This window comes from Panthera uncia, chromosome A2 (genome assembly GCF_023721935.1).
Source record: "Panthera uncia isolate 11264 chromosome A2, Puncia_PCG_1.0, whole genome shotgun sequence".
NCBI classification, from domain to species: domain Eukaryota; kingdom Metazoa; phylum Chordata; class Mammalia; order Carnivora; family Felidae; genus Panthera; species Panthera uncia.
In genome coordinates, this window is record NC_064816.1 from 141037559 (window position 1) to 141044972 (window position 7414).

Below are 7414 nucleotides of genomic sequence, written 5' to 3' on the forward strand. Positions count from 1 at the left end.
GTCAGCACAGAGCTTGGTGCAGGTCTTGAACTCATGGACCACGAGTCATGACCTGAACTGAAGTCAGACGCTTAACCAACTGAGTTACCCAGGCACCCCACAATATATTTTTTGTATAGCTAAAACTGTTCATTCTTTCTTTTTTTTTTTTTTCTCAACTTTTTAAATTTTTTTGGGGACAGAGAGAGACAGAGCATGAACGGGGGAGGGGCAGAGAGAGAGGGAGACACAGAATCGGAAACAGGCTCCAGGCTCCGAGCCATCAGCCCAGAGCCTGACGCGGGGCTCGAACTCACGGACCGCGAGATCGTGACCTGGCTGAAGTCGGACGCTCAACCGACTGCGCCACCCAGGCGCCCCGACCGTTCATTATTTCTAAGAGTACCTTAGCTTTCACAGTTATTTCTGTAATGTTTCAATTCTTAACAAGCAGCATGAATTACTTTTTCAATTGGGATAAAAGGTTATTACTTAATTCATGTTGAAATTGAGGATTTTACGATATTTTTTTTACCTCTTGAGAATTAATTACTCTACTCTATCAGGTAAGTCTACTGCTTAATTTTTATGTATTAGACTTTGTGCACATTTGCAGGAAACTGTAATGTATTTTAGTAGGAGACTGTTTAGATGCCACTTTTTTTTTTAAGTCTAGACAATGCTATTCAATAGAAATAACATACGTTATTTTAAATTTTCTAGTAACTACATTTTAAAAGGTAAAAGGAGGGCACCTGGGTGGTTCAGTCAGTTAAGTGTCTGACTTTGGCTCACTTCATGACCTCACGGTTCATGAGTTTGACCCCACATCGGGCTCTCTGCTGTCAGCACAGAGCCTGCTTGGGATCCTTTGTCTCCCTCTCCCCGTGTTTCCCCTGCTCTCTCTCGCTCTCTCTCTCTCTCTCTCTCCCTCTCTCTTTCTCTAAAAAATAAATAGACATTTATGGCACCTGGGTGGCTCAGTCAGTTAAGCGCCCATCTTTGGCTCAGGTCATAGTCTCACAGTTTGTGGGTTCGAGCCCCACATTGGGCTTTGTGCCGACAGCTCAGAGCCTAGAGCCTGCTCCGGATTCTGTGTCTCCCTCTGTCTCTGGCCCGCCCCCATTCACACTCTGTCTCTCCTTCTCTCAAACATAAATAAACATTAAAAAAATAATAAATAAATATTTTTAAAAAGGAAAAGGAAACCGATGCAGTTAATTTTAATAATGTTCTATCAACCCAAGATATGTATACTATCTAATCTACACTAGGTATACTATCTAACAAATGCTGTCATTTGACATGCAATGAATATAAAAATTATTAATGAGATATTTTATATTCTAATTTTCATACTAGTCTTTGAAATCTCGTGTGTATTTTACACTCACAGCATATCTCAATTCGGATGCTGAATTTTCAACAGTTAAAAATGTCCTACCAACACATTAAAGTGTTTAAAGGGAAAATATTTTACACTGTTTTAGCTCTAAAATTTAGGTTAAAGTTAATTAAAATAAAATAAAATGATTCAATTCCCCAGTCACACTAGTCACATTTCTTTAAAAAAAATTTTTTTTTTTTAACGTTTTATTTTTGAGACAGAGAGAGACAAAGCATGAACGGGGGAGGGTCAGAGAGAGGGAGACACAGAGTCTGAAACAGGCTCCAGGCTCCGAGCTGTCAGCACAGAGCCCGACGTGGGGCTCGAACTCACGGACCACGAGATCATGACCTGAGCCGAAGTCGGCCGCTCAACCGACTGAGCCACCCAGGCACCCCACTAGTCGCATTTAAAGTGGTCAATAGCCACATGTGGCGGGGCACCTGGGTGGCTCAGTCACTTAAGCCTCCAACTCTTGGTTTCAGCTCAGGTCATGATCTCACGGTTCATGAGTTCGAGCCCTACATCAGGCTCCTCACTGACAGTGACAGTGAGGAGCCTGCTTGGGATTCTCTTTCACCCTGTCTCTCTGCCCTTCCCCCACTTCACGCTTCCTCTCTCTCTCTCTCTCTCAAAATAAATAAACAAACTTTTACAGAATTAATAAGGGGCACCTGAGTGGCTCAGTCGGTTAAGCGTCTGACTCTTGATTTGGGCTCAGGTCACGATCTCACGGTTTGTGAGTTCAAGCCTCGCATTAAGCTCTGTACTGACAGTTTGGAGCCTGCTTTGCTTGGGCTTCTCTCTCTCTCTCTCTCTCTCTCTCTCTCTCTCTCTCTGTCTCTGTCCCTCCCCTGCTCACTCGCTCTGTCTCTCTCAAAGTAAATAAAGAAACTTAAAAAAAAAATCGCCACATGTGGCTGGTGGCTGCTTATGGGACAGCACAGATATAGAACATTTCCATCATTATAGAAGGTCTATTGGACACTGCTGGTCTAGACATCGAGCTCTTTGGCTGATAAAATCTTATCCATCTTTGAAGCCCTATTACTTAACCGCGCCGGTCATGTCGGAGATATTCCATAAATGAGGGATCCATTCATGGATCCTGAACCGGGACCATAAATGGGATGGTCGCATTTCTGATGCAGAAAGAGAAGGATGAGAAGGATGAGAAGGAAGAGAAGGATGAGAAGACGGTTCTTCACAGTTTGGCATTGGCTGGCTCTGTTGACTTCCAGCTGAGGAAAGACGAATAGTTATTGTACTGGAGGTCGTTTGAGCTTGGTGCTGCGAACAGCAAATGATCTACGGAGTCTGTTTGTTCTCAACTGACTTAATACCAAAAAGAATTTGTGTAATGGCCCAGTGTAAACTGGATCCCACTGGATCGACACAGTGGTTGTCTGCTGGGGGCAGGAGGGGGCAGCAGAGAGCTGCTGGGGTGGTGAGCTCTGGGGAGCCCCAAAATACTGACAGGTGAGAAAACGGAGTATTAGGGGGAACTCAAATCGGGAACTCACAGGCCAAAAGGAAAGCCAGCCTAGAAAGCACAGTATTAGGAGGGCTGCCAAACCAAGGTGAGACCAAGGAAAGATGCTGGGGTCTGTAGTTTCCTATCCCACCTCAGAGGGAGATTTGGTCTTTCTTTCTTTTTATTTAAATTTTAAGCAAAATGAAGAAAATTAACATTACTGCCAACCATGCAAAAGTTTTGGCCATTTGTGTAGACAAATCATTAGGTTAACCTTTGGGGGTATTTTCTTCCTCCGTATATAATCATTTTCTCCCCTATATAATCGTTTTGTTTTGTAAGTGGGTTTTTTCTAAAAAAATGTAATATTCTGTGAACATCTTTCCAGGTCTTTACATACTCTTTTTTTTAACATTATTTTTCAAATATTTATTGAAAGCTTTTTTTTTTATTATTATTTTTTGGAGAGAGAGAGCACACATATGAGCTGGGGAAAGGGGCAGAGGGAGAGGGAGAGAGAATCTTAAGCAGGCTCTATGCTCAGTGCGGAGCTTGATAGCGGGCTCGATCCCACAGCCCTAAGACTATGACGTGAGCCAAGGTCAAGAGTTGGACACTTAACTGACTGAAGCACCCAGGCGCCCCTACAACATCATTTTTAATGGTCCCTTCATCTTTGGTTTGTGTGGATTTCTGCCTGATTTAACCAATTGCCAGTTAGAAAACATCAGGATTCTTCCAAGTTTTCACCATTTGGAACGATATCAACCCCAGGTAAATCTTTGTGCCTGTCCATAACGATCTTCTTAGAACAAGCACCTAAGAGTAGAATGGCAGGCGCGGAGGTCCGCATTGGTAGATTTTTGGACTTCAATTGCCAAATCCCTCTCTTGGAAGGCTGTAACAGCATATACCCTTTCACTAGTGCTCATGCTCCCAAACCCTCAGCAGTTCTGGGTAATATTAAACATAAGCAAGCAAACAGACATCTATAACACTCCAAAAGCCCAACAATTTTGCCAACTTAGCAGGGAAAAAAATGGCATTTCATTTTTAAACATAGAATTTATCTGGTTATTAGAGATATTGAACATTTGAGAAAATTGGTCATATATTTGTGTGTATGTGTGTGTGCACTTGTGTTCCTATTGTTATTGTCCACTTTCTTTTTCTTTTTTTAAAACATTTTATTTTATTATTTTATTAATTTTTTTAATGTTTATTTATTTTTGAAGGAGAGAGAGCCAGAGCATGAGTGGGAGAGGGGAAGAGAGAGAGAGAGAGAGAGAGAGAGAGAGAGAGGAAGACACAGAATCCCAAGCAGGCTCTAGGCTCTGAGCTGTCAACACAGAGCCCAATGTGAGGCTCGAATTCACGAGCCGTGAGATCATGACCTGAGCCAAAGTCGGCAGTTTAACCGACTGAGCCACCCAGGAGCCCCTAAACATTTTATTTTTAAGTAGTCTCTACACCCAGCGTGGGGCTTGAACTCACAACCTGAGATCAAGAGTCACGTGCTCTCCCGACTGAGCCAACGAGGCATCCTATGCTATTGTCAATTTTCTGTAAGATACTTTCCTGTAGAGTTTTCTAAGTGCTGTCTACATAGTGAAGATATTAATCCTTTAAAGTATATACTGCAACAAACAAATAAATAGCTGTGCGTATTTCCCACTGTATATCATCTCTTCATTGTTTTTATATGTGGCTTCCCAGAGGTTATCTTTTTTTGAAACAAACGTTTTATTTTGGAGTAATTTTTGAAACAATTTCACATTTATAGAAAAGGTGCCAGGACAGCATTGAGAGTTCCTATCTGCCTTTCACCCAGTCTGCCCTAATGTTTACTTCTTAGATAACCGTGGTGTATTTGTCCAAACAGAGCAAATACCGTAAGATTTTAAAGTTGCCTGTTCCTGGGTGCCGGACAACCAAGCAACTCCTATCGTCTTCATCTTCCTCTGATGGAAAATTTGGTTTGAAGTTTGGCTGATGGAAATTTGGAGCGCATTTGTTTTTCAGACGCTATGATTTTGTGTATTTTCCGGTCAGAGCGCAGAAGTCTATGTAATCCGGAATGTTCTGAAATACATCATTAATAGTTTACTCACAGAGCTGCAGGACTCTTTTTACTATGAATAATAATGCTTCCACACGCCAAGGCATTCAGAGTTTTGATTTTGTAGTGCTCTGGAGGCTGGAAGCTCTGCTGGAGGGTTTAATTTGTAGTCGCGTCTCCCGTGGTTCCATTTAATCCTTCACTCTCCTTACTATCAGGCCGCTTACTTCCTGGGGTTAAAGGGCAAAAGTGGGCAGTGTGCCTAACATCATCCTTAATAGAAAGTAACATGCCATTAGAGCCCTTTTCTAAAGAGAGCTATCATCTTTCTCTTTCTAAATTACAGCTTCCCCACTGATAGATTGATAAAGAAGTATTTGGTCTCAAACGGTCTTTTCCTAGAGCAGAGAAGAATTACTTGGGATAACGGGACAGGCCAGTGTCAGAGCAGTGACCCGCAGAGCGAGGACGGAGCTCCTGGTACCTGCTCCACCTCTCATCAGCCCTCATCGGGGGGCTTTGCGTGGACCGCCTCCTCCCTGGTGCCTCATTTCCTCATCTGCAGAGCGAGGGGGCTCCGATGATCTCTTTCCGGTTGGAGATTTTCTCAGTGATTCTCAAAAATGGGCTTTATTGGGGCTGATGGATACGTTTATGATGTGGCTTGTGGTGAGGGTTTCTTGGGTGCATGCACGTGTCAAAACTTACCGAGTGGCGTATTTTAAATATATGTAGCTTATTGTAGGTCAAGGATATCTCAATACGGCTATCTAAAAAGAGATTTTATCCAGTTTAATCCAGCTTCCAGAACGATGAGGCAGTGGAAAGGATGGTGCTCTGTTCTGCTAAAAATCTGGTTCCATTGTCAGTGACAGAGAGACATAAACAGTGTTTTCTGGAGTTTTCATTACGGCCTCCAACTGAGGTTTGTGTTTTCTCCTTCTCTGATTTCTATTTGTTTTTTAAAATTACTGTTTTTGTCCGTTCCAGGCAATGTTCATTCTGCTCATCTCAGGCATCGGCCTCGAATTCTCTCTCACTCTTGAGGCTCAGGAGTGTGGGGTCCGGGCTTCTCTCGGATGCCTACTGCAGCTGTAGGCTCACTTCCTGTTTAAAAGACATTTTTGGGGGGTGCCTGGGTGGCTCAGTGGGTTGAGCATATGACTTCGGCTCAGGTCATGATCTCGCAGTTTCTGGGTTCGAGCCCTGCATCGGTCTCTGTGCTGACAGCTCAGAGCCTGGAGCCTGTTTCAGATTCTGTGTCTCCCTTTCTCTCTGCCCCTCTCCCACTCTCTCTCTCTCTCTCAAAATGCTTATTTATTTTTTGGAGGGGGGGTGGGGCAAAGAGAGAGAGACAGAATCCCAAGCAGGCTCCAGGCTGTCAGCACAGAGCCCCACATTGGAATGGAACCCCCAAACTGTGAGATCATGACGTGAGCCGAAACCAAGAGCTGGATGCTTAACCGACGGAGACACCCAGGTGCCCCTAGGTTCATTTCCAATAACCTTTTCAGGAAGAGGAGAGAACTCGCAAATCTCTGACATAGTGAATTCAGTTCATTGGGTAGTACTCCCCAGCAAAAAGTCCTCTTTGTTCGAAAGCGTGCTGTAAGGGTGATAACACAAATCCTTAAGGTGGGACTTCACAGTGTGACGCGTGGGTGCTGAGCTTTGGGGAGGCAGCGTGGAGATCGTGACCCGCCCCTCTTTTAACACCCGCCGGAAGGCATCCTGTCCCCGACTTCTCCCATCTGGTCAGGCTCCAGTCACTCACCACAGACCCGGGGTTCTCCCCCCTGCAATATCTTGGAGCCCATCTCACACATTCCCTCCGCCACCACCACCTAGTCCAAGCGTGTCACTTGCAATCTGGATTGTTCCAGGAAGCTCCTTACTTGGCTCTCTGCTTAAAGTGTCCCTGCCCTGCAGCCCATCCCGCAAGAGTCATCATTCTTAGGACTGCCTTCCTCAATCACTTACTGGCTCAGCAACCTCCTGCCGCTCTCCATAGCTCCCTTTCCTCAGGTGTAAACTCCTTCTCTTGGACTGTGAGGTCCTTACTATCGGCTCTTCTCATATTTTCTTCTCATATTTTACCTTTCTCACCATGCCCAGGGACACATCTGCCCAAGCGGTGCCCTGCTAGGCCCAACTGTCTGCCGTGTGTTCTCCAGTTCTGTACCTTTCTCATGTTTCCCTCCCCCCCAGGTCCCCCTCAGGAAATCCTGCCTTAAGACTCACTTAGCTCAGGGGCACCTGGCCGGCTCAGTCCATTAAACGGCCAACTCCTAATTTTGGCCCAGGTCACGATCTCGCAGTTTGTGAGATCGAGTCCCGTGTTCGGCTCTGGGCTGCACAGAGCCTGCTTGGGATTCTCTCTCTCTGTCAAAAATAAATAAATAAATGTAAAAAAAAGAAAGACTCATTCGGCTCAGACCCCATTTTTCCAAGAAGCTTTTATTGATTTTCCAAGTATATTCATTTCAATTTCTATGACTACTGTTTACTTGGTAGG